This window comes from Sorex araneus, chromosome 2 (assembly GCF_027595985.1).
Source record: "Sorex araneus isolate mSorAra2 chromosome 2, mSorAra2.pri, whole genome shotgun sequence".
NCBI classification, from domain to species: Eukaryota; Metazoa; Chordata; class Mammalia; order Eulipotyphla; family Soricidae; genus Sorex; species Sorex araneus.
In genome coordinates, this window is record NC_073303.1 from 7,202,064 (window position 1) to 7,228,241 (window position 26,178).

Here is a 26,178-nt window from a genome sequence, read left to right on the forward strand (position 1 = left end):
TGGACTAATGAACGGATCTGGGAGCTCATAGTTGCAGTGAGAACTTAAACTCAAAAAATTGGTTGGGAGGCGAGGGGGGAGACTGGAGAGACAGCACAGCAGCTAGGGTACTTGCCTTGCGCAACTCTCTCTGCTCCCCTAGCTACCACAGAGTGTTGCCCAAAAGCTAAAAATAAATAAATAAATAAAAATCGGTTGGGAAGTTAGGTGCTGGGGGAGGGACAGTAGTGAAGAGTGTGGTGTTAGAATGTCTTATGCATGAAACCCTCTCAGTAAGTCAACGTGCCTCCAATAAAATGTAAATTTCATATGTATATTGTTCTGTAGAAGTTAAACTAGACCTAGTTTAAACTTAAACTGCCTTTGTGTTGGATGCTTTATCATATCAAAATATTTGTGTATTTAAACTACTAGTTCTATCCTTAACTCATAATTGCCACTAGTTATATGCTCCGAAGCTCACCCCCACCCCCCAAAAGAAACTCAAATCCATCCTCCTTCTTCAATGAAGGATGTAAATAAATATTTTAAGGGGGTGAGGGCGGAGCATGGGTGCGTGCTCTTGATGCTGTCTGGGTTTTCTAGCAGTCTAGGGGCCTCGGAAAGGTCAGATTTCTCTTGTGGTAACTCAGGACTCCCAAGATCTCCCACTGTATTGCCAATGGGTGTGAGATGATTCCATGAGCGAGTGCCAAGGTGGGCGCAGAGATTCCCCGTTTGACAAGACCCTGACCATCCAGCGTCTTTACCAACCGCGGGGAGTCCGTGGTGTAGGACTCTCCCGACAAAACCACTCGGACGTTTTCCGAAATACCCCTCTAGGGGGCGGTCTAATTCTGGTGGGAAAGGTTTAGGAATTTGTGTTAGAGGAGGCAGAGATAAAGATCTGTCACAAGAGATACATGTCAAGTGTCACCACTTGTCGGCCCCATGGTGTAATGGTTAGCACTCTGGACTTTGAATCCAGCGATCCGAGTTCAAATCTCGGTGGGACCTCTGCAACTATAATTTTTGATGTGTTTTTTTTTTCCGTCCTACCGATCTCCTGCCCTAAACAAAATCTCCCTTTTCCCCGTACACATGGTCACACTTTCTGCTTATTTTCTACTGGCAAATTGGTTCCGCCCTCCCCGCTGCCCTCATGTTGGGAAGAGTCCATCCTCTACTCAGCCCCCGAATAATAAATAGCTGAAGACGTTTCCTTCCTTGATTCCTTTGATCTAGGCTGCAGGAAGCCGTCTGTTTCCACGGCAGCCGAAAGCCCCTGCCCCGGCCCACCTCTTGTTTTTATAAGCCGCAGCCAGTAAGCTCTCGTTGAAAAGCATCTCTTACGAGGCCTGATTTTGTCTCCGCCAAGTCTTAGCAGTTAGAATCCCAAGTGAAAGACTTTTATGCCCCTCCTTATGCACCACCCCCCCAATCCCTCCAACCCCCCGTCCCCCCACACACCTCCAAGCTTCCGCACAGCCAACAAACTGGCCTTAACCATCCTCCATCCGTTCTAGGCAGGGAGAAACTCCAGCCAAGCTTTTGCAAAAAGAAAAATGAACCGACTTAATGACCCCGCCCAGCCCCATCTGCAGAATATCCTGCTGCACGGGAATTCCACGCGAAGGCAGGTGTTGGCCGGAGGAGTTCGCAAACGCCGTTTGCTTTGCTTTGGTCCGATTCGGTTCAGCGCCGTCCGGGTGTGCGGGTCTTGCGCTTTCTCGCTGCGTCCACGAGGGGGCGCGCCTGCCTGGTCCAGCGCCGCCGGGTTGGACCTGGAATCGGGCGAAGCGATTCCCCACATCCGCGATCCCTCAGTTGGGGTCCTGAAACCGTTTCAGCCCGGCGGGCGGCGGCGTGCTCCGGGAAGGCGAGTCGGGGAAAGCCCCCTGCTGCGGAGCCGGACTCCCCTGAGCCACACGGGGGCCGGGACTCTCGAGACAGCAGGACCAGGGTCTTGAACGACGCCCCCACTTGCTTTTCCTCGTGTAAGATAGAAGCGCCGCCCCCCAAATCCCGGGTCCCCTGGAGAGAAAAAGGCGGGAGCGGCTGGGTGCAGGGGAGGATCGCGGATGTGGGGAGGTCGGTGTCCCCTGCAGCAGGGAACAAGGCGATCGGCTGCGGGCTGTGATCGCAACGCCAGACAATGTATGCAAGGTCGAGAGGCAGATCCAACTATGTCATCACAGTGTTTAAGGAACGCAGCAATAGCGAAGGCCCCATGGTGTAATGGTTAGCACTCTGGACTCTGAATCCAGCGATCCGAGTTCAAATCTCGGTGGGACCTGAAGTTGCATTTTAGCAACCACCATTAGGATAATCTCTGTTCTTCCCATTCTGTCCCTGGAAATTTTCATCCCCAGAAATGAAACTAACAGGAAAAAAGACGTGTTCCTTTACCAGATTTCAGTACAATTTTATTCTATGGGGTATAAGTCCTTTCACAAATACCTTTTATTAGTTCAGAACAAGGCAAAACTACTAGAAAATCATTCAAAATACGGGCGTCTAAGCACTGGAAATAAGATCCTACCTCAATTTTTACATCTTTCTGATTCAGAAGAATGTCATCGTTAACTAATCGGTCTTTACATATAAATATAAAATAATTTTGGGATAAAAGTTTTGTGAGGCTGGGTCGGAGGCTGAGGCAGTGAGGTGGCAACGGCACCCCCTTATGTGCTGGGAAACTTCACCCGGGCTGAGTTTCTGGAATTGTCACAATGAGTGCACTGGATCCAGTAAAACGCCAACAACGACCAAGAAAACCTAATGAAACGATGCCCACTTCTTGCCACCCCCACACAAACACGCACACACACACACATCCCTGCTTTTGTTCCAACTCTACGTCCTACAGGTTTGTGACCACAGCAAAACTTTGTGTCCTCTGCAGAGACCTTAAACTCTTCAGCTGAGCCCTACTCTCCGCTCATTTCACTGACTCTCCCGCTACCTTACAAGTTTGTGGCAGATACAGAAATTATTTTTAAAAAGAAAAAAAAATTCGTGAAAATGTTTCTACTGTTACATCTGCCAGGTATGTTTTGAAGTGTAGTTTGGAGCGAGGCTTGGGGTCCCCAGATGCGCAGCATGAGGCTTCGTGTTCCCGGGAGACTAGTTTGTTTAATTTTTTTTCCTTTTTTTTTTTTTTTTTATAATTAAGAAGGCATCGCTGGGGCTGGAGCGATAGCACAGCGGGTAGGGCATTTGCCTTGCACGTGGCTGACCAGGGTTCGATTCCCAGCATCCCATACGGTCCCCTGAGCACCACCAGGGGTAATTCCTGAGTGCAGAGCCAGGAGTGGCCCCTGTGCATGGCTGGGTGTGACCCCCCCCCAAAAAAAAAAGAAAAAAAAAGATGGCACTGCTGTTTTCTCTGTGGTGAAATTCTATGTCGCTATTGTTGAAAATGTTGTGCAGATATTAATGTTTTTCTTAATAAATACCTAAATTGGGGTCGGAGTGGTAGTACAGCGGGTAGGGTGTTTGCCCTGCAGGCGGCCACACAGGACTCCACACAGTACTCCAGTACTGCCAGGAGTAACACCTCCGCATCCTCAACTGTGGCCCCAAAACAAAAAAAGGGCAGGAGGGACACACCAAATCTGTGGCTCCAAGGCCTATGCGGTCCTCTGCGCAAACACACAGGCACATCCGGCCCTTATACCAGGAGCACCTTCCACTTGGGCTGCCTGGACCGAGTCCACAGAGATGAAAAACTCCTTCGAAGATGAAGTAGCAGAAAAGTGAGCTTGTGAGTTTGGTTTGATGGCCCTGGGGATCACATGCCAGCGTCCCTTCTCCCTTCAGCCCCGCTTCCAGCTCCTTCCTTCCAACAAGGCAAGACACCACTTTCTCAAGCTCCACACAGAGGTTTCTGTTTGATGCGTTTTTGGTTTTGTCATGAAAAAGAAATGACTTGTTCCCAAGCCAATGATTTTTATTTTTTTGAGTTTATTGGCGGTGCTGGGGAGCCCTGTAGGTGGGGTACAGTACACAGGAGAGGGGAGATGCCCGTTGTATTAGGATGACATGATAAGTGACGCTGTGGGTTTCCAATGTGTGGAGATTTAAAGAGAACGTAACTTATTTTGTTAACGATTACAGTGACTGATGACATTCGAGGCTGGTTCATGCCCTTGCTGCTCACACTATTTTATGAGAAAGAGAAGTAGGAAGAGCAGGAGGAGGGGGAAGGAGAGGGAGAAATGAGGACGTCAGTATTTTTATGGGAAATCTCTGCTTTGCCACAGGAGCAGAAAATAGCCACTAAGTTTCCTGCTGAGATCAAAAAGGAACCCAGCACTGCAGAACTGCAGACAGTTCCCATTCCAAGGACACAGCAGGTGGGCCCTTCACTGAGGGACAGAGGGACAGTGTCAGTCCTCAGGCTGACAACCACCATGGTCCCAAACCATCCCTGGGACTCTGCACTCAGTGGGCGGCTGACTCTAAAATGTAGGAGATCTGTGCGTTGGCATTCACGTTGGCATTCACAGTTACATTTCATTTCAATGGAGACTGAGCAGAGAAAGAAGGGAAGCCAAAACCCTTCAGAGAAGGAAATAAACATGTTTCCGCTCAGTTTCAAACTGGGGACCTTTCGCGGGTCAGGCGAGTGTGATAACCACTAACTCCACTGCGGAAACACCAGCAGGGGTGGAGGGCCGAGCAGCAAAGGCATGTCCAGAAACTGCAGCTTTGGGAAACGTTTTGGTTTATTTCCCTCCCCCCCTCCCCCATTGCTCTCTTTCCTTTTAATAAAATCAACAATGTCACAATCTAGACAAACTAGTATCTGTCTAGCAGAAATCAGGACATTTCTAACCAGAATATCTGGTTAGAATGTCCAGAAACTTACTCAGAGTAGTCAAAGGAACAAAAATGTCCAGTAATCTATTGAGGATAGTCAAAGGAACGAGAAATTCCCAAGTGACCATCTGCAGTCTTGTAAAGAGCTTCCTATTAAAAAAATAATAAAATAACAAGAATGGAATAATAAAAGAACAATCTATAAACAAATTATAGGGTTGAATAAAATGGACCAAGAAGAACAAACTATAGGGATAAATCTTACCATATTAGCTCCTTACCATAATGTGGTAAGGAGCTAATTCCTTAGAAATGAGTAACATTTCAGCTCTATTAACAAAAAAGAGGATAGCTTTTTAAATGTACTATAGGTATAGAAATTACTTCAAAGACGACAAAAGTGGCCAATAAGTGTATGAATGAACATCAAAACCACCATCCCACTTACTAGACTGTTGTCCCGTCCCGCGGGACTTGTTCAACGTGGGTAACCGGGAGAGGGTGCGAGAGTGAAAAGGAGACAGACGCAAGGAGAAAGAGACAGACACAGACAGACACAAGAATGGAAGAAAGCTCCAACTTTATTTCTCTTAAGCTAATCTTTTATAATTGATTATATGAGGAAGTGGGCAGAATGGGGGAATAGCAAAGAATGCAAATGTTAAATGAAACTGGATGTGGGCCCTGGTGGCAGTTTCCCTGGGCATTGTTCTGCAACCTTTCCCGAGAAGCGGTTGTTCCTAGTTACAGGTCAGTTTGTACTGACATATTGGTGCCCAGGCATAAGTTTCTGGCAGTTCCCAGGCATGGGTTTCTGGCCGTTTCCAGGCATTGGTTCCCGGCAGACTGTTAGCAAAATAATAAAGGCCATGTACTGCGGAGGATGCAGAGAAGTGAAACCCCTTGCATCCTGTTAACAGGAAGACAAGCTAGAGCAGTCACTGAGAAAAATGTATGGAGCCTCACTTTTTTTTTTTTTTTTTTTGCTTTTTGGGTCACACCCAGCGATGCACAGGGGTTACTCCTGGCTCTGCACTCAGGAATTACTCCTGGCGGTGCTCAGGGGACCATATGGGATGCTGGGAATCGAACCCGGGTTGGCCTCGTGCAAGGCAAATGCCCTACCCGCTGTGCTATCGTTCCAGCCCCCATTTCTTAAAAAATCAGAGCTACGATATGCTTTAGTCCCACTGCGGGGTGTTAATCCGACAGACCTGAACCCCGTGTAAATGGCTAACGAGAGCCCGTCTCCGCAAACACCTCACATGTGCATCCAAGGGTAGTAAAATAAAATGTTGTGCGGACATCAAATGAAGCAAAAATGGAAGGAAATTCCGCAATACACAACGAGATGGATGGGCCGTGAGGACATTATGCTCAGAGAAATGGAGTCCGAGAGAACACTAACCCGCTTATCTGAGCTCTCAACAGTGGACACGTCCCGGAAGTGAGGAGCTGGGCCTGGCACAGCTGGCTGCCCGCAGGGTGAGGAGACACAAGCTGGGAACTGGTCATCAACGTCAAGTTCCCTGGAGCCCGAGAACAGCCAAGTTCTGGGGGTCTGTGGGGCCTTCTGCCTGGACTCACCTGCCCAGGCCTGGTGTGTGGAGGCCCAGCCACATGGCCCCTAATCACCCCAGCACTGAGCAGCTAGGAGTGGCCCCAGGGTTTCCTGAGCACAGTGCAGAAGAGGAAAAAAAAAAATCTTTAGGGCATTATTTTCTGGTTTAACTCCCACACTTTTCTGGCAATGTCCTGGGTTTAACCATTGCCTGGAATCACTTCTTAATTTTAACACTATTTTGCATCTCTCTCTCTTTCTTCTCTCTCTCTCTCTCTCTCTCTCTCTCTCTCTCTCTCTCTCTCTCTCTCTTCCACTCCCCTCTCTCTCTCTCCCACTCCCCCCTCTCTCTCCCACTCCCCTCTCTTTTTTCTTTTCCTTTCAAACCCAGAAAATTCTGGCTAATTTAGCACATACAGTTCTTTTAACTGAAATCTGTCATCTCACATCTTACTATAAATACACAAAAAGGCTGGAAACACCGTAATCACTGTCCGTAAATCATATTTGCTAAATCAGTCCGTAGATTTTCTACATTCTACCACTGTGCATGCAGTAGTGTTTCTCAGCCTTCTGCTTCCTCACCAAGGAGCCCTTTTCCTCTCGGTTACGCTCTCTCCTCCAGAAAACCCTCATTTTCCATCTGGGTTCGAGGTTTCTTAGAAACTCCTGTGACAGCTTTTACCTCCCTTGGCTGAGTTCAGCTGGCAAACAACTAAACTACCGCTGGGAATGGCTGGGGGTGCTTGGTGCTTGGTAAGCAGAAGATTCCGGGGCTCCAGCATAGTCTCCAGCAGGGGTCACACAGAGGATTCTGACATCTGCCTTTTTAATAATGGGGGCGTATGGGGGCAGGGAACACACAGGCAGCAAATACTGGATTTTCCATTGGAAAAAGCCGCTGGGTCTTGTGGCGCACTGGACTTCCGGGGCGCGGTCTTGCTGCGGGGCTTGAATACAGTGTCTCTCGGGTTCCAGCCCTTTCGCCTCTGAAGCGTTAGTAGGTCTGAGTGGTGGTTTGAGTTCAGCAGCTGAAGGATGGGAAGTTGAGATGCACCTTTGGGGAAGCAGAAGTAGAGGGTGGCATTAGCGGCACTCCCACGCCTGGTTCCCCCCTCTGTCCCCTTACCCCAACTCACACGTGTCCTTCACTTGGATTCAAGGGACAACCAGTTTCTCCAGCACACAGAGACTTTCAAGTAAGAGGAGCTCAACAAAGGTGAGTTTTTTCTGACAGCTCAGAAAGAATGCTGTATATTCTCTATCTTTGTCCTCAGAATTCAGCAGTTCCCCCAAAACATGAATTCAGTATTTCTTTTAAAGGACAGTAAAAATGCATGATGGGGGCGGGGGGGAAGGCGGGATAGAATCAGCAAGATGGCCCAGTGGTTAAAGCATTGGACTCAACATCCAGCGGGCACGTGCCCACATGGGTTCAAACCCCAGGCCCGGCAGCTTGGTTTTCTGCCCTGAGCCCATTCTGAGACAGGGCCCTGAGAGGGTGCAAAGAAAGCCCTTGGGTTTCGGCTTCAGGCCTGAAGACATGGCTTCAGCAGGCAGCTGGCGGGGAGGGACAGTCCTGACCCCCGTACTGGCCTTCTTGCTCCAGGACCGCAGTTCCCTGTCCCACTAGGCCTCGGGAAAGCCACCACCCCCCACCCCTTCAGCTAATTCTGGGGCTTGCTCACAGGCAAATGGGGGTTTTGTTTTGATTTTGCTTATTTATTTCCTTTTCTGTAAACTGTCTAATATCCATTACTCATTTTTCTACTTAGTTGTTACCTTTCTCTGATGACACAGAGGCTAAGCGGGTTGCCTCGCACCCCCTGACGCTGGCTGAATGCTTGATGGCACGGAGGGTCCCGCCTAGCACAGTGCCAGAGTCAGCCCTGGGCACAGGCAGGTGACCCAGTCCCAGGAGGGGAAAAGATGAATTTCCTTTTTTTTTGTAGTGCTGGTTACTGTACCAAGGCCAACCAGCGCTAAATCCCAAACTGGCACTGACCTTCCTAAACGTACCCGAAGCCCCAAGGTAACATTTACTCCTACAAGGGCCGATGTGGGGTGTGTGGTCACAGGGAGGGGCGCGTGGCCCAGAACAAGGGTGGGGAGCAGGCACAAGATCTGACACCTTCAAAGGACATAAACCAAGGACTAGAGTCTCAGTGTCTAATCTTCCAGTTCAGCTCTGCCCTACTGTGGCTGTGTGGAATGGCCCCAAGACGCAAACGGGGCGCGTAGAATAGTGTCTGGTAAGTAGTAAGTGATCAACAAATACTAATTTCTTTATCTCCTCACAGATAACCCTTCTCCAGCCAGAAAGAAGGTACACCAGGGAAGGCGCCTGCCTTGCGCTCGGCCGACCAAGGTTTGATTCCTGGCACCCCGTACAGTCCCCTGAGCCGTGCCAGGAATGATCCTGAGCACAGAGCCAGGAATAAACCCTGAGCGGTGCTAGGTGTGCCCCCAAAACCAAAAAGAAAAAAAGAAAAACTGTTCTCTTGGAGCCAGAGTGATAGGACAGCGATTACGGCGCCTTCCTTGCAATGTGGTTGATCCGGGTTCAGTCCCTGGCACCCCATGTGGCCCCCGAGCCCAGGCGAGAGTGATCGCTGACACTGGCATGATGGGGTTGAGGTCTGAGGTCGGGAAAACAGTACACATGGAATCGACACAGTGGCTGATTGTAAAGTTGGCTGCTATGAATAACTTTGTGAATTATAGTACCTCAATAAAAAAATATTTTTTTAAAAAAATCATTCTCTTATAAATTCTCCTTAATATGGTCTTCCTAATTTCCTTATCTTTTAAGTCATCCTAGGGGCAGAAACAGCACCTTTACTGCGCTTGCCTCGGGCACTGGTTTCTTCCCCAGCACTGTCCGAGGCCGGGGGACTCGGGCTTGCTCCTGAGCACGCCTGGGGCTGACCCACACCTCCCCTCCCGATTTTTTCACTTTGGACCCCACCAAAAAGAGATGTTTTAAACATAAATTTGGAGGGGGACACACCTGGCAGTGCTCAGGGCTTATTCCTGGCCCTTGAGGGGATCTCCTAGTAGTCTAGTACCAACCTTCAGGTGAGATTTTATAGTTATGTTAATCTAGAACTTCCCCTGAAGGAGTGGCTTTAGCTGTTGGTTGTTAAGACAATGTTCCGCCCCACCTATGTGTACCCCCACCCTTCGTGACTGCTCTGTAACTGGGCTGTAAGGGGAAGAGATGGAGGAGGCTGGGGAAAAGGGGAGAGAAAGGATGACGGTGGGGAAAAGAGGAGAAATTGTCATGCTGCAAGGGAAGAGGTCAAGTGTGCTCGGGAGAGAGGAGGAGAAATGACTGTGCCGTCAGGGGTAACTGCCACCCAGCCAGGGGCCCGTCTCCCCATCCTCCGGTCCTTCCTCCATCCCTCTTGGGATGCCCACGCGTCCTTGAAACTCAAAAGCCTCGCGAAAGGCAGCCCCCTACCTGCTGTACCTGCGTGAGTCAAACCCGTGCTGGACGGCCCGGAACAGGCACTACTTCACCCTGGGGTGGGAAGGGCACGACGCCAACCCGGCAGTCCCCATGGGCGCAGGTGTGTTTGCCCACTGCAGTGGGTTGGCATAGAGCAGGGCCAGAGGGGCGGCCTGGCGGAGGGAGGGGCCCACCAGGGCCGTGTGCTGCGGGTCGCACCAGCGTCAGAGAGAGGATTTTTATTCAAGCATAAACTGAGGAGATGCCAAAGGAGCTTGGCTAGAGACCGTGAAATGTACTGCGGACCGGGACAGGGATCACCGGGGTGTGTTTGCAGAGGAGCCAAAACGAACACTGTTTCCGCACACCCCCATTTCCACCCTCCGTCTGCTTGTCTTTCTGCCGCAAACAACAGACACGCCGTGAGCCGGGATCTCGGGGCGCCCCAGGAGGGGAGTGATCCTAGGACTGAGGCCCGAGGCTGCCAGTATTTGAGGGGCAGCGAGGAGAATGGCCCAAACAGAGAGCACTGGAAAGGAGCAGCCAAACAGGGAGAAACCGAACGAGCCATGTCAAGTAGCGAGAATGAGAATGCTTTGTCGAGGAAGCATTTATGACAAATGTCACTCAAAAGTAAGGGACAGGGCTGAGTGATAGTATAGCGGGGAGGGTGTTTGCCTTGCATGCTGCCGACCCGGGTTCCGTCCCCGAGACCCCATAGGGTCCCTGGAGCACCACTAGGAGTGATTCCTGAGTGCAGAGCCAGGAGGAACCCCTGAGCATCGCTGGGTGTGGGCCCTCTCCCCCGAAACACAGGCCAGTGAGGTGCAGAGTGAAAGCCACTAAGCACCAGGCACAGCACTGTGGACAGAAGGCTGCAGGATGGAAGGGGGGACACAGCAGGCGCTGTTTGAAGAAGGGCTTTCGGGGGGAGCCAGTACAGGGGGCTACAAGATGAGCATGAATGTAGCTGACCCTGCTTTGATCCCTGAGCGGAGAGGCAAAGTAAGCCTGAAGCACAGCTGGGTGTAGCCCCCCAAAACATATCACTCCTACTTTAAACACGAGGTCACGTTCAAGGCTCTACACCCAATGCACTATCTCTCTGGCCCCGAGACATACATTTCAACAAGTGAAAGGAAGTATATGCCCTCCACGGCAGGACGGCGGGGGAAGGCTATGGAGTCAGGGAGACAAGTTCAAGGCTCTGAAGGAGAAAGCCCTCCTGCGGCTGCTGAAGGGGAAAAGGCAATGAGGAGCAAGAGAAAAGCCACGCGCCTCCAGCCCCGAGCAAATGGAACCAGGTACAGAAAGAAAAACTAACCCTTTCCAATAAGAAGGGCCCCAGAGGAGATGAGTCAGAGGCCAGAACCCGACATCAGTTTGAGCCAGAATGTGCCAGAATGTGCAAGGAGCCAAGGAAACTGGTGGTCTCTGCTGCCTGCTCACTGTGGGATCACTTGGTGACATCATAAAAGCAGGCCCGGGGAGACAGTGGGGGGAGCACAGCAGAGAGGGCGCTTGCCTTGCATGAGCTGGCCGGGGTCCAATCACTGGCATCACACAGAGCGCCCCCAGGAGGGATCCCGGAGGCCAGAGGCAGGAGTACGACCTGAGCACAGCCACGTATGGTCTCAAACATAACACACAAGCAAGCGGGCTCTGTTGTGAACAAACCTTCCTTTGCGACCTCAGATGGGTCAGACTCTTTAGTATTCAATCCAAAGCCAAGTGTGGCCCTGTTTTCAGATCCAGGAGTGGGAAGAAACCCCACACTCTGGAAGAAAGATCACAGGGGACTAAAGGAGATGTCAAATCACTTAGTAACTGGCCGGCAGACGGCAGCCTCTCCTCCTCCCATCCCTGTCACCTACTCTGCCTCACTGTTCTTCACTGCTGGCTGTCAGAGATGGTGGCTTCCCCTTGACGGCTCCCACTAGCCTGTACCACTGCCAAGAAAAGCTCCTGGCACACAGCCACCTCCCCCAAAGGCTGCAGACAGTGCCCGGAGAAGTGTAAGTGACAAGTCACAAGCAGAACATTCAACACTGAAACAGCCCAAAGCCAGCTCGCCTCTCCCACAGCCAAACTCTCGGAACTGTCACCTACATCTGCGTCATCAGAGTGACGCTACTAGGACGAGTGAAAAGGTCACCGTGGACACGCGAGTCTGACTCAAGAGCTTGGGCACTGGGGATGACAGATGCGGCAAACGACTGATTCAGGGCTGGAGCCCAGTGGGCCGGGCACATGCTTTGCCTACAGGAGCCCAGATTTGAGCTTAAAAAAAAAAAGGTCGTTTGTGTTATCCCAAAGTACCCACATAAGACAAAACAAAACCAAAAACCGACAGGGGCCAGAGAGAGAGCTGAGTGTGCGCGAGTGCTGCTTTACAGGCAAACTGTGGCTGATCCCGAGCACTGCACGGTCCCCTGAGTGCCACAAGAGCAACTCCCTGAGTACAGAGCCAGGAGCAAGCCCTGAGCCCCGCTGGGTGTGGCCCAAAAATCCAAAAGTATTTTAAATTTTTTCATATATTTTGTAATTGTTAGATCAAATGAAATCGCAAAGTAGGGCAGGGTGCAGGCAAGGCTAGCACCTGTGCTCTCTCCAGCCTTGCCCTTACAGAGGGGTCTCCCACTGCACTGGAGGAGTGGGCCACTGCTACAAGCTCGCACCCCCCACCCGAACTACCTCCCAGGCCCCGCCCTGTGCTTCCAAGGAAGCGACTCCCACTCCTTCCCCCTTCCTGCAGGTCTAACCACACGCAGCAGGGCCGCACCGGAAGCCTGGGAGCAGCAGGAAGAGCTCAGGCAGGTTCAGGCAGAGCACGGCTGCTCCCTACGCATCAGCATTACCAACCTCAATTTCGAATCCCCAGTCCCTGGGCACTGCTGGGTGAAAGAGGAAGCTAAGCGAGAAGGAAGGGAGGGAGTGAGGAAGGGGAAAAGGAGAGAGAGGAAAGGGAAGCAAATCAATGCAGAGGCTTATGGAGAATTTTTTCTGAAGTTCTTGCCCTTTAAGAGACTATGTCATATGATAAGAATGTTTATAAGCCACATATGAAAGAAAACAATAAGGGGCTGGTAATTGAGGTCATTTACAACTCCCCTGGATTCTTCCAAGTCTCTTAACTGCTTTTATTGCTTTATTTTTTTGCCCCTAAATAGGCAGTGTCTGCAGTTTTAACTCTAGAGCAACCACGCTAAGCTAGAAGTCTTGTGTGCCCCCTTCCCTCTGAAAACTACAACCTCACGTACTGTCCAGTATAGTAGCCAACAGCTAAGGATATTAAGAAAATTTAGTAAGAGAAAAACTCAGTAGATTGTGTCTAGCAGTCATGTGGCTAGAGACTGCTGTGCTGGTCACAGACACAGAGGAGGCCAGTGCCATGGTTCCAGAAATTCCCATCAGACAGCATTCGGCTAAGCGTGTGCATCGAAATCCCTGCCCAACTCACAGGCTGCCTCAGACTTACCTGCTTCAGCGCTAGCAAAGGGCTCCAGGCGTCCCCTCGAGCTCCTTCGGCCTGGCCTTTCTTTATAATCCTGCTGAGAATTCTCTCTCCTTCATCCTGTCATCTGAAAAGTAATTTTTTTAACTGTTAAATATATACCTAACACCCTCCCCCAAAAAAAGGATTAAAAGTGATTCAGTAACTCATTCTGAGCATCCTTTCTCTTTTATTTACTTTCGGTGCAGTCTTTTGGTGAGTGTGGTTTCTTATGTGGGGGGAGGTGGGAAAGGGGGGTGCTGGAGGGCATGGGAGGTGAGGGTGGGCTACACCTTAAGTGCCCCAGGGACCTTTTGCAGGCTGGGAACCGTGGTCATCGTTAACCTCTCCAGCCCACTGACACAGGGGCCGGGGGCTAGGACAGAGTTTCCGGTGCTTGCCCTACAGACAGTCCAATCCCTGGAACTGCAGATGGTCCCCGAGCACTGCCACGAGGGACCCCTAAACAGAGAACCAGGAGGCCCCTGAGCCACTCCGTGTGTGCCCCCCTCCCAAAAAAAAAAAACGAAGAACAGCAGCATTCCACTCTAAGGTTGCCTTCATTCCAGCTCTGGGGGAATCTGCGTCACAGCTCTCTGCCCTCGAGCTGCCCATGTCATTCTCTCTCTTTTTTTTTATGTCATTCTCTCTTTGGCGGGGGTCGTACCCCGCTGTGTTCAGGAGCTATTCTGGGTCGATGCTTGTGACCCAGGGTGGCACTTGGAGGGTCATCTGCAGTAGTCCTGCGACAGTCAAGAGGCCACAGGCAAGGCAAATGCTTTATCCCAGGTACTACCACTTGGGCCCCTAATTTAACTGCTTACATTAAAATGAGAAACTAGCAGAGGCACGTTGTCAGTTTCAGAGCAGTTTGACGCGTGATATAGATCAACGCCAACTTCTGATTCTGCAGTTTACTACTCATCTGTCATTAAACATAGTACCAAGCTAAATTCTCCAAGCTTCAGATTCACCGCTGGAAAAAGTAGCACTTCTCACACAAAGAAGTGCAGATTACAATAACAACATCTCTAAGGCGAGTTAGTGGTAACTTACATAATTCAGCAACTAGCAATCATTGCAACAGGACCAAGATCACTCGCAGGATACTTCCGGATCATTAGAAAACTATTGAGAGCACCACTGACTATTTACACAAGCGGCGAATGGAAAGAAAGACATCTCAATCGAAGTCTATCATTTTAAGTTCCTGGTGGTGCTTAAAAATGAAAGGTTGTTTTTGTTGTTGTTGTTGTTTTGTTTTTTTGCTTTTTGGGTTACACTTGACGATGCACAGGGGTTACTCCTGGCAGTGCTCTGGGGACCATATGGGATGCTGGGAATCAAACCCGGGTTGGCCGCATGCAAGGCAAACGCCCTACGTGCTGTGCTGTGCTATCGCTCCAGCCCCCAAAATGAAAGGTTTTTTTTTTTCCTTTTTGGGTCACACCCGGCGATGCAAAGGGGTCACTCCTGGCTCATGCACTCAGGAATCACCCCTGGCGGTGCTCAGGGGACGATATGGGATGATGGGATTCAAACCCGGGTCGGCCGTGTGCAAGGCAAACGCCCTACCCGCTGTGCTATCGCTCCAGCCCCCCAAAATAGAAGGTTTTTAAGAGGCCGGTGGGTTAGGTGCTTGACTTGCACTCTGCCAACTGGGCTCGAGCCCCAACACCCCATGTGGTCTGGCGCTTCATCGGGCGTGCTCCCTGAGCACCAGGGGTGTGCCCCATAAGCAAAAAATCCTTAAGAACTAATGAATTTTCTTGCTGTTAAAGGAAACTCTGGTGAGGAAAAATAAATATTTTGTTGAAAAAAACAGCGGAATCCCCGAAACCTGATCATGATTACAAGCTCCGTTTACTCCCTTCCTTCCTTCCTCGAGCTTTGGGTCCAGTGCCCCGCGGGCAGATTTCACTGCGAGGAGCACAGGGAGAGGCGCAGGGAGAGGCCGTCTGGGCTGCGAGAAGGCACTGGGGCAAGCAGGGGCTGGCACGGGGGCTGCACGGCCCCCTCACACGCTCATTCACCTGGTCCAGAATCATCCATCAGTGGCAGGTCGCCCGGTGGGCCCCGTCTGGAGCTCACAGGTGTCCCTCCCGCGCAGTCGCGCCCAGAAACGGTCATGTCGAGCCGTGCACGCGGCCCGGTCGGTTGGATCCTTGGGGGCGTCCAGACCTGTGCCTAGGGCCATCGACGCCCGGTCGCCTGTTTCCTTCATTACAAGACACTCGGGGCGCGGCGCCCCCGCCCAACAGCCTCCCCTCGGCCTGACGCCTGCGGACTCGGCCCTCAGCTTCTTCCGAGCAAGACTGAGCACGGGGCGGAGTGGGGGGAAAATGCAGACCCAGACCTAAGTTTCTCGACATTTCCCTGAGTTCCACCTTCGTCAGGTTGTAGACTGAAAACTCTGGGCCCCTCGACCTGCCTGAAAACAGGTTCTTACTGGCCACAGGGCGCAACACCGCCTAGGACAACGCACTAAGCTCGCAGTCAAATCTCGGTGGTCGACTGGGGTCAGGATGGGTAGTTTCGTTCCTCCAACGTCACTTCCGGGTTCGTTCTAGGAACTTGGGAGGACTTCTCATCTCTGTGGTTAGTTCTTAGCTCTTAAAGCGCCGCGAGCTTTAAGTGCGTTTGAGGGTTTTGAGTTTACGTTTTGATTTTTACCACTAATATTGACATATATTCTGTCAGAAGTGCAAAATAATACAAAACTATGTCCTCTTCAACCTGTTTCGCCAATTGTTACTACATTTTCTATGTTGATTTGATTTTTCTTCATCTGTTATTTTTCTTACGTATTTTAAGTTGCTGACGAGTACTTTTAGAAATCATATTCACTTGCAACACATTTTAGTATTCAGAGCAATACTTTCTTTCCACGACGGATAATAGATTGCCAAACTGGAAAGCAACAGACCAATAACTATTAAAATTACACCGTTTTTATAATCACTGAGCAGCTTGGGAGTCCGTGTTCAAACACTGAAGAAAGAGACTTTTTGTTCATATGTATGAAAAATTAAGGCTATCGCCTTCGCCTGCTTCTCTGGGTTGAAAAAAATCTACACTTCCTGAAAGTGGTTGTATCAAACCATTTGCTGGCCAGGTCAGTTCAATTCAAAATAAAGCCTGATTTTGATAGCGCAAAAAGCTGAAAATATACAGAAAAGAGTGCAAATGAGAAACCGAATACAGCACTGAGTTACAATACTTACTTGTATGTGACTGAAAAAAAACAGTGAGAAGCTAAGGGCAGTTTATATGCGAGGTGATGGTTAGGGGGCTGAAGAGAGAGATGGAAAGGAAATTTCAGGAAATCTCTTTGTATTTTATACAGGAATAAGCAGAGTGGGGGGTAGTGAGTGATCTGAAATGTAGGTTATCAAGAAATAACAAAAACATTTCCCCTCCAACAAACTATTTCCCACGGAAAATCAACTATAACAACAACGACAACAAAAACCCAAACACAAAAACCTGCCTTCTGTTTGGGCTTTCCTCGCGAATGAGGCGTGGGGTCCGCTAAGACTCCAAGACTGCTCTGCAGCCCGCTAAGTTAGCGGGAGAAAGTAGAGAGGGAAAGTTCAAGCCGCTAAACACTCGGCTTTGAAGGACAAAGAAAAGAAAATCCACGTTGGCCCGTACGGGGATCGAACCCGCGACCTTGGCGTTATTAGCACCACGCTCTAACCAACTGAGCTAACCGGCCGGGATAGCGGCGTGGGCGCTCCGAATTGTAAACGACTCAAAACAAATTTGTGGGTTTTTCTTTTTTTCTTTTTTCCCCCTCCCCCCGGTGTTTATTCTGCGAAAGTGGAATCTTGCCCAGGCCTGTCGCCATCTTTCCCCGTTAGCACGGGGAGGGAAAGCTTCCTACCCAGCCTCAAAGCACTTTTCTTCTCCCGGTCAAAATCCTCCGAGTCGCCCAGGCGGGCGCGGGCGGAGTCAGGCCCGCGGGACTCGCTGGGGCTCGCGGCCGCCGCGCCGCCCCCGAGGACTTGGCGCGCGCTCCGAGCCCGGACATCGCTGCGGGCGGGTCAGTCAGCTCCTTCCGGGACGCTTCGGGACCCGGAACCTGCCACCTGTCGCCACCTGGCTTCGGGGAGTTGGGGGTTGTGGGGAGCGTTGCAAGGGCCGCGGCCGCGGGGACCCTGAATCCATTGTCCACGCGGTCTCCGGCGCTGCAGAGCGGCCGTCGGACACCAGGGGGCGCCCGGGAGCCGGGCTGGGATCCGCGGAGGCGGGACCGTTCCCGGGCTCCCGAGGCAGGGACCACGGGTGACGTCACCAGGCCTGTCCCGAGTCGGGACCGTTTTCTGGACTGGGGAGGAAAACCGGGAACTCTCGAGGAAGGAAGCGGGGAAAGCTCCCTGGAAAGCTGCGCTCTTCCCAGGCCGGATCTGACCCTGCAGGCCGGTGTCACCCCCGGCGGGCCCGGAGAGCGTCTCCTGGGTCACCAGCCGCTCGCTCTCCCTCTCCCTTCAAACACTGTTAGGCGCAGGGATGTTTTTGGAAGCTCATCGGCTTGTTTACTTGTCAAAGCCTTCTTGAGACTTCTTTATGAACAAGTAAATAGTCTTCTCTTGGGTACCAGTTTGGTACTTGTTATTCGCTTTTTTTCCCCTCCAGACATGTGAATTAAATTCTGTGACAAGCCTAATTTGCAATTTCCCTCCTAACTTTTCATTTCAGTTCTTTGCCTCTATTATCATGGTCCCCGCCCCCCACCCCCAAACCGTTTGGTAGCACTTTTCTGCACATCTTTAGAAGTAGATATCTTTGTATGGGGGATTGCGAACTTTGAGATCAGAATGTTATTGTAATTCTTGTTTGACTGGAGCGCTGGCTTTGGTCAGAGATTTCTGAAAGCCTGGGCCTCAGTCAGACTCGTTTTGAAGGAATCGAGATAGGCTTCCGTCTCCTGCATTCTCCCTGGGAAGCAATACGCCGAGAATGCTCTTAGAATCCACAGCCATGAGAGGTCCAGGGAGGCGCTATCGGCTGAGGCTGACCCTGATGGGATCATCTGATCCCTAAATGGCCCTTTGGAGCTGCCACCCCGACGAAGATCCCTTTAAGCAAGGTACCATTGGGCAGGTGCCCGAGCCACGTGCCAGATACGAACCCAGCCTTGAATAGGGGCCCTCCCTGCGATCACAGACGAGAGCCGAGGTTGTTTCGACAAAGATAGGACGAGCAGAAAGTCAATTTCTGCTTCCTTTATGATTTAGCGAAAGTGCCGCCCTCGCGGGAGGGATCTATCCTTATAGGAAACTTTTCCAGGAGAAAATAGTCTCCAGTTCTTGTGTTTATCCTTCCAGAAAGACATTTGCATTTGACTGAGACCAAATGTCTGTTAAAACCTAGGGAACCGATTAGTGGGATCGTTGACAACTGGGAAATGCGACATTACCTCTAAATAATTATGAAATTAAAAGCTTTGTCAGCTTGGCTCCGTGGCTTAGCTGGTTAAAGCGCCTGTCTAGTAAACAGGAGATCCTGGGTTCGAATCCCAGCGGGGCCTCTACTGACTTGTGCTTTTCATTATACCTGACTGTGAAGGGGAAAATTCATGTGAATACAGATAGATTATTTATTAAGACTAGATGCTATTTCCCTACCCTCAGTTCTACTTTGTCTTACCACTTGAGATCAAACATCAAATAATTGCATTTAAGCACATCTTAAACATCATGTGAGGTTTTTTTTTCTTTCTAATGTAGGAGTACTGCTATTTATTCAGCCACTGATTACTGTGGATTTTCTTGGTTATTAAAATTTGTGTTTACAATCTCAGGATCCTCAGTACACTTGAAATAAAGTCAGCACTCCAATTTTTTTGTTACACTGCACCATTAATGGTCATGAGTTCTAACTGAAAGTCATATGTATCATATTTATCAATAATCTTTAAGGTACAATAACTAATACACTAGATAAACTGACCCATGGTTATGGTGGTGAGTTAAACTTCTGGAATTTTTCTGCTCCTTACCACATTTTCTAGTAAACCTGCAATTTCCCTATGCTCTCTTATTCTTTCTTCTATTCTAAAGTGAAGTTTTTTCTTTTTTCTAAAGAGCTTTTAAAAATCTAAACTTTAAGTGTTAAACTATTTGTTTCTACTTTTTAAATGATCTGGACTCTACATCACTCCTGAAAATTTTATTTTTTTTAATTTTTTATTAATTTTATATAATCTTTTAATTTAATTATCACAATTACTTTTGCAACAGAAAATATAAAATGAACTTTGCTTTACCATTGAAAGGTTGGGTGTTTCCTAGTTTCCTACCTTTTTTTTTAATTTTTATTTAATCACCATGTGCAAAGTTACAAAATTTTCAGGTTTATGTCTCAGTTATACAATATTCAAACACCATCCCTTCACCAGTGCCCATATTCTACCACCAAAATCCACAGTATACCCACCGCCCCTGCCCCCCCACCCCAAACTGTATAACTGAAGAATTTCGCTTCATTTTCTCTTTACCTTGATTACGTTCCATATTGCAACACAAAACTCACTATTGTTGTTACTCCTGAAAATTTTAAAAAGAGGAAAATTTGATGGATCCTCAAAGAAGAATGGTTAGTGACAAAGTAAAGTAATGAAAGCCTGGGAGCTAGTGAACAGGCATGTTGAGGCTTGAGATCGTGTATTCTTTTCTAAACAGATTTTTTATGTGAAAGTGCTGAGAAAGACATCAAACCCGGAAAGCTAAGCTAGTTCCGTTTTAGCTACTCTATTTCACTTGTCATTCTAAGATCTGCTTTAAGATTGTCAAGACTCTACAAATCTAGTCACAGATTTCTCTGAGAAATGGATCGCATCCTCTGCAGTTCCTCACCAGAAATCCCCGATCGAGCACACCTGTGTTGAGTATCTGGGAATTTTGCTGTGTCAGGAGACTGACATTTTCAAAGAAGCGCTATAAACGGAATTGAATGTAATCGATGACATTACCTCCAGAAGAGCTTGAGTATGTACCGGTACAAAATGATGAAAGGCTGCTACTGTATTAAAAAGTTACACAGACATACTTCCAAATGCTTATTTATTTTAGGTTTCCAGGTCATACTTGGCTTTGCTCAGGGATCACTCCTAGGGAGCTCGGGGAACCATACGGGGTGTCGAGGATTGAACTTGGGTCAGACACATGTAAGACAAGGGCCCTGTCCACTATTCTCTCCACTCCTCTCCAGCTGTTTATTAAGTTAGCATCAGTTTTCTGCCCTATATGAGTTTCTGGAGCAGAGCTTCGTACCTGTACCTGTAACACAATTCCCACCATCACAGTCCTAGGGCTGGTCGCTTCTACCCAGTCCACACCTCTTCCCTTGGCCTCTGATAACCACTCTCTTTTTCTCTTAACGTAATACTTATTTTATGTCTAAAAAACAATTTTTAAACACGTTCCTGGCATCTCAATTGTGCTTTGGCCAAAGAGACTTCTCTCTAAATGAAATATTTTCCTTTTTGGCCTAAGTCATTCTCTGTTCAAGCCCACCTTACTGAATGTGACCTGGACTGGGATTCACAAATGATGGTGAGTCCTTTGTGCTCTTAATGTAAACCGAGGTCTCAGATCAGACTCTTTCAGGCTAATGGAGGGGTTCTTTCTCCTGTCTAGCTGCTCAAGTATTCCCGTCATTGAGCATTGGATAAAGTTTGGTGAAAAGATTTGAACAAAATGTTTCTGCAAAGGTAAAGGATAATAATGATGAAAAATGTTGGGAAAAGAGAAATTAGTGTTTCAGCTTGGGGCGGGGGAGGAGGGGGTGTCCAATCAAGTTAAGTGTGTGAAGTGATTGTGATAACTACTTCGAAATAGTGCTACTATCAGACAACTATATTGTCTGGATTCTACAGTACTTACTACATATTCACATATTTCTCTGTCTGAGCTGGGACTGTTCAATGGTGAATATATATGTATGCTTCATATATATATATATGCTTCTGATATATATATCAGAATGTAATAGATGTATGTGTATATATATATATATATATATATATATATATATATCAGAAGCAGCACACCAAAATTAGGAGTGTCAAACCCCCATAGATTGTTAAAAGTTCTCTGAATCTTATACCTACCTTGTCACACACGGAAAATCACCTTGGTACCTTCCACAGATGACAGTTACACTTTGACACATCGCTGAGTCTCTTGAGTTAATCTTTCCTTAGAACTCTCAGAATTTCTTCCAACTATCCAGTCCATTTCATTACCGAAGACCAAATCCTCTTTCTAACCATTCTGCAATTCTCTTCTTTCTTCCATCTATTAAGTCTCAGATCTGGTACCATTTCTCAGGAATACAGACATAAAGAACACTGGTGCCATTTCTCAGGAGTATAAACATAAAGAATACTGGGATATTTTCTTTTTTAAAAAAAGAAGTGTTTATTTTTTCGAGTAGGATGCGGTGCACGCCACAGTAAATGTATTTTCCTGTGCCATAAGGTTATAAATTGTTAGTTACAATAGCAAGAAATTTTAAGATAATTTCCCCAGGATCTGGTGAATTAAGAACCTTTGCTTCTTCTTTTCCTAACAGGACCATCGTTTCCGTAGTGTAGTGGTTATCACGTTCGCCTAACACGCGAAAGGTCCCCGGTTCGAAACCGGGCGGAAACATCAGGAGTCCTTTTACTTCACCTTTGCTTCTAAGCGAACCTTTATGCATCAACAGACCTGAAAATGTACCGGAACTTCTGCTGTGCTTATGGGATCTTGAGATTAAAGACAAAAACATTTCCACCCCACCCCACCCCCAGGGAAACTGGGTACATTGGTGGTGGGAAATACACACTGGAGAAGGGACGGGAGTTGGGACACTGTAGGAGAGAAACCCCATCAGGAACAACTTAGCAACCGTGTCTCTGGAGGTGATTTAAGGAAAAGGACGGGCAGGGCAGGGGGAGGGGAAGGGGACTGCTCCATTCGCCTGGAAACCCGGGTCCCTCCCCCACCCCGCCCTAACTTGACGCTCTCCACTTGGTTGGTGTCCAGGAGCTGGCAGAGATGGGGTTGGGGGAGGGGAGTTTGGGGTGGAGGGAGCAGCCCCCCGAGATTCCTGGGCACGCAAACGGGTTTCAGCAACAAAATGACTCTCCGGAACTTCAAGGGCCCCGCAGTTAGGAACTGACCCCGCCGGGCCCCGCGGTGGCGGCTGAGGGACCACGGGAGGTGACGATGCTGTCACCTCCGACGACTGGTGCAGGGCAATGCCGCCGTTCCAAAAGCCGGCCGGCGTGCCCGGGGCGGGAGCGTCATGGGAAAGGCGGGGTCACGCGCAGGAGACTCGTCCCCCCAGCAGCCCGGGTCGCTGTGTCGCGCAGAGTCGCCCACCTTTATCTCCCGGTCCCTTCCCGCGGGAGCAGCGGCTGGGGCGGGCCTGGAACTGCATCTCGGTGCGTCCCACCTCGCCCCCAGCCCGACTCAGCGTCCTGGGTGGCAGCGGGGGCTAAGCCTGGCTCGGGGTGGGAACCCGGGCGCGACCCCCAACTCCAGACCTCGGGGGAACCCAGAGCCTCGCATGGTTTTCTCGAATCCCCCCAAGCCCCGGCTTTCGGGGAATCAAAGCGACTCTCCCAGAACTCAGCGCCTTCTCCCTGCAACGGCAAAACCCTCCCGCAGCTTCTACTCGGTTCATCCTCTTCCTGCAGCTCGTCAGAGTTCTGTCTTTGTTCTAGAACCCTGGGCACTGAGGGGCACACGCTCCAGGCGCTCAGGAACACAAATGCGAGCTCCCAATTTTATACCTTACGCGTGTGGTTTTTTTTTTAAATTTTTTCGACAATGACTCCACCTATCCATGCCTCCGCTTCTGCAGCTAAAAATCAAGTACATGATCGTCAGCAACCATAGCAGCTGCCCCTTCGGCGTGTTCATCTCTAGCTGGAAAGCGAAATCTCTGGATTAACAGCTGCCAATAAAGGAAAACTGCTCTAGCATTTAGTTCCCATTTTGGTTTCAATAAAATAACGGATGAAGGGGATCGGAATAATATGATTATGCATGTATATAGAAATAATTATTTTGATTTGGGGCCACGGCAGCTCTGGGGATGGAGCTGGGAGGCTATTTCTGACTCAGTGGACCAGATAAACCTGGATCTTCCCACAAAGCATACACTCCAGTCTTCTGGGCCATCGCAGCCTCTAAGGATGATTTTAAAGGTCACTGAAATAAGGCAAACTCAAGAAGGGCTGTCTGTTCTGTCTCGAAAGAAAGCCTGCAGTTCCCTGTGTGGAAGCGTTCCTCTCTCTACTCTTACCAAGGAATAAGCCTTATCATCAGAGTGGGAAGCTGAAAGGAAGATAAACTAATACAAACCAAGCTTCCAATACCGGTCAGATATTTACACGTTCCCCCTCCTTCCTATAATCGGCTTCTAGAAGCCCAAATTCCCATCTCCCCACCTTTATTTTTTTTCTTTTGTCTAGTTACTACTCTTACCATGTATTGCCTTTTCCTAAAGTGATGTAAGAGCATCTGATAGTTTCTTTGGATGTTCACTTCTTTTCTGTGAAGCCTGTCAGGTAAAAATTTAAATATTATATCAATAAAATATACGCACTTTCCCTCTTCTGTCAGTTTAACTCGGAGCTTTAATTCATGCCACAAAATAGAGGAAAGAAAAGCTTTTCCTTGCTCACATGGAAACAGCAAAAAACAGGGTTTTGAGAAACGGTTTGAGAAAAATAAATCCTTGTCTAATTGGATAACAGCGCATAATGCGGAGCCCAGAAGACTCGTGTTTGAATCATAAATCCTGTGCAGAGAGATTTATTTAAGTAACAGACATTTGTTAAGCAGCAAAAATCAGTTACTAAGCACCAAACAAGTTCCCAAGCAGAGTCAGCAGAAGTGAAGGTTGATGTTTGTCAATAAATGACTTTATATAGGTATTTATTTTTGGTAAGCAAAATAAGGAATGCTTTTTTCAGAGAGTGAGCAGGTTTCGATTCTAATCCCTGTTTTTTAAAAAACAAACGAACAAAAGGCCCCACCATACCACTGAGTATATTAAGGAAAGTACTTATATCGAGAGGGTTACTTGTGTGCGGGCCAGTGGCGCAATGGATAACGCGTCTGACTACGGATCAGAAGATTCTAGGTTCGACTCCTGGCTGGCTCGTTGAGGCACATTTTATTGCCCCACGTAAGCCGGTGGTTGTCTTTTTCAAAAGAATCATTAAACCATTTTCAAAAGTTCTTGGAATAAATGTGTTTTCCTGGAACTCCGATACTGTAAGATTTTCTCCTCCCGCCTTTTGGTGTCTTCCTGAAAGGACCCGTTTTCGCTCCAACAGCTCCATCAACGCCCGGTCACCTGCACCCCCAGCTCCCGGGGAGTCCCGGCTCCCAGGGGTGCGCCCTGCACAGCTGTGTGCCCGCGTGGCTATTGCCAACAGAAAAAAAAAAGGGACGTCTGTCTCCTGGGAAAACGTTGAGACCAACAGAGTTCAGCGCCGTCGGCGGGAGCCTAGAAACGGCCAACGGCCAAAGCGAAACGCCCCTGGAGAAGAGGCGGGAGGCGCGGGGCGCTCCGAAGGGGCTCGGGGTGGTGCCGGAGGTCAGGGCAGGCGGGGACTCGAGCCGGGGAGAGAAAGTCCTCACACTCCCCCCGAGATGCAAGTCAATCTGTGGCTGCGTTTCCGACCGCAGCCTCAGTGTCCCGGCCGTGCCCCGCCCGGTGGGAGCCGACCCGGGGCCCGGCCCGGGGTGCAGCGGGGCACGCGGCCGCCCGGCTCCCGGCGTGGGGCGGTGGAGCAGATCGGGAGGCGCCACAAGCTCTGTCCAGCGAAGGGAGCGGCTTTTCCCCGAAAGCCAAGGAGGACAAGTCCTTCCAAGCCGGTAGAAAGAACTAGAAGGAAGTGGTGTTTCCGGGAACCAATTCCTGATTGAAAAAGAAACGCAGCACAAGCTGAAACCCTTGCAGGGGTAGTGCAGAATTGCCCGAGTTTTCGATTCTACCTAATGAATTTTAAGACTCAGGTCAAAAGAAACGACCCACTGGCCCGTACGGGGATCGAACCCGCGACCTTGGCGTTATTAGCACCACGCTCTAACCAACTGAGCTAACCGGCCAGGACTGGTAGGCGTTTCTTTGAGGAAGTTGGTATTTCTTAACATGAAAACTTTTTTCTTTCTTCCCTCGCTTTTGTGTGTGTCCAAATACAAGCAGAATTATCATTCATCTTCTAGTCAAAAGAGAGCTTCAAGCCATATTTATAAACTTCAACTAAAAGAAAAATACCTAAACCACTTAGATTCTTCAATACTACAGATTTCCAGGAAAAATGTTTGTGCAGAAACTGCGTCTAATCTATCTGTGCAGATAAGCTGAAATAGGATTTTCGATGCTCAAGGAAGAAAGCCCTCCGTTCTTTTCCCGCGCTGGTTCACGCACCGCACACTTCTCTTTTCAGGCTTGTGACGTCATGACCAGTGATTTTTTTTCAAATCGGTTTCGTAATCGCCAGGAAGGCGAGGGCGGGGTGCAGAGACGAGCTCAGCGTTCCGCGAAGCGCGGTTAAATGTCTACACTGAGCTCCTGGGCAGTGACACCCACTGTTGGACCAAGGGGGGGCCGAATAGTCTGGAGTCTCTGGTCACCCTGTTGTGGTCCTGAGGCCCGTGCAAGGGACTGCAGCGGTGACTGGAGACTGCGGTTGCGTCCTGCAGAATTTTCCCATTCAGGGGCGGGAGAGATCGAACAGCGTGTCCCGGGATCACGGGTGGTTCCCCGAGCCCCGCCAGGCGTGGTCCCTGAACAAAGCGCCAGGAATAAGCCCGAGGCGCGTCCAGTGACTTGGGGTGTCACTCAAACTTCCATCCT

The 26,178-nt window shown here is 49.3% G+C and overlaps 1 long non-coding RNA gene and 7 other non-coding genes across 8 annotated transcripts; 5 read left to right on the forward strand and 3 right to left on the reverse strand.

Annotated features, from left to right (window-relative positions):
• Nucleotides 1–924: 924 nt before the first annotated feature.
• TRNAQ-UUG (transfer RNA glutamine (anticodon UUG)) lies at nt 925–996 on the forward strand. The gene has a single exon. It is a non-coding gene; the product is annotated as a tRNA-Gln (tRNA).
• Nucleotides 997–2,203: 1,207 nt separating this feature from the next.
• TRNAQ-CUG (transfer RNA glutamine (anticodon CUG)) lies at nt 2,204–2,275 on the forward strand. The gene has a single exon. It is a non-coding gene; the product is annotated as a tRNA-Gln (tRNA).
• A 2,758-nt stretch (nt 2,276–5,033) lies between these two features.
• Nucleotides 5,034–15,820, reverse strand: LOC129402417 (uncharacterized). Its single transcript, XR_008628654.1, has 3 exons — nt 15,342–15,820; nt 13,294–13,396; nt 5,034–7,421 (listed from the first exon to the last, which is right to left on the reverse strand). It is a non-coding gene; the product is annotated as an uncharacterized LOC129402417 (long non-coding RNA).
• A 1,132-nt stretch (nt 15,821–16,952) lies between these two features.
• Nucleotides 16,953–17,026, reverse strand: TRNAI-AAU (transfer RNA isoleucine (anticodon AAU)). Its single transcript has one exon. It is a non-coding gene; the product is annotated as a tRNA-Ile (tRNA).
• A 1,741-nt stretch (nt 17,027–18,767) lies between these two features.
• On the forward strand, nt 18,768–18,841 carry TRNAT-AGU (transfer RNA threonine (anticodon AGU)). The gene has a single exon. It is a non-coding gene; the product is annotated as a tRNA-Thr (tRNA).
• Nucleotides 18,842–21,895: 3,054 nt separating this feature from the next.
• TRNAV-AAC (transfer RNA valine (anticodon AAC)) lies at nt 21,896–21,968 on the forward strand. Its single transcript has one exon. It is a non-coding gene; the product is annotated as a tRNA-Val (tRNA).
• A 2,433-nt stretch (nt 21,969–24,401) lies between these two features.
• Nucleotides 24,402–24,474, forward strand: TRNAR-ACG (transfer RNA arginine (anticodon ACG)). Its single transcript has one exon. It is a non-coding gene; the product is annotated as a tRNA-Arg (tRNA).
• Nucleotides 24,475–25,353: 879 nt separating this feature from the next.
• On the reverse strand, nt 25,354–25,427 carry TRNAI-AAU (transfer RNA isoleucine (anticodon AAU)). The gene has a single exon. It is a non-coding gene; the product is annotated as a tRNA-Ile (tRNA).
• Between the last annotated feature and the right edge of the window lie 751 nt (nt 25,428–26,178).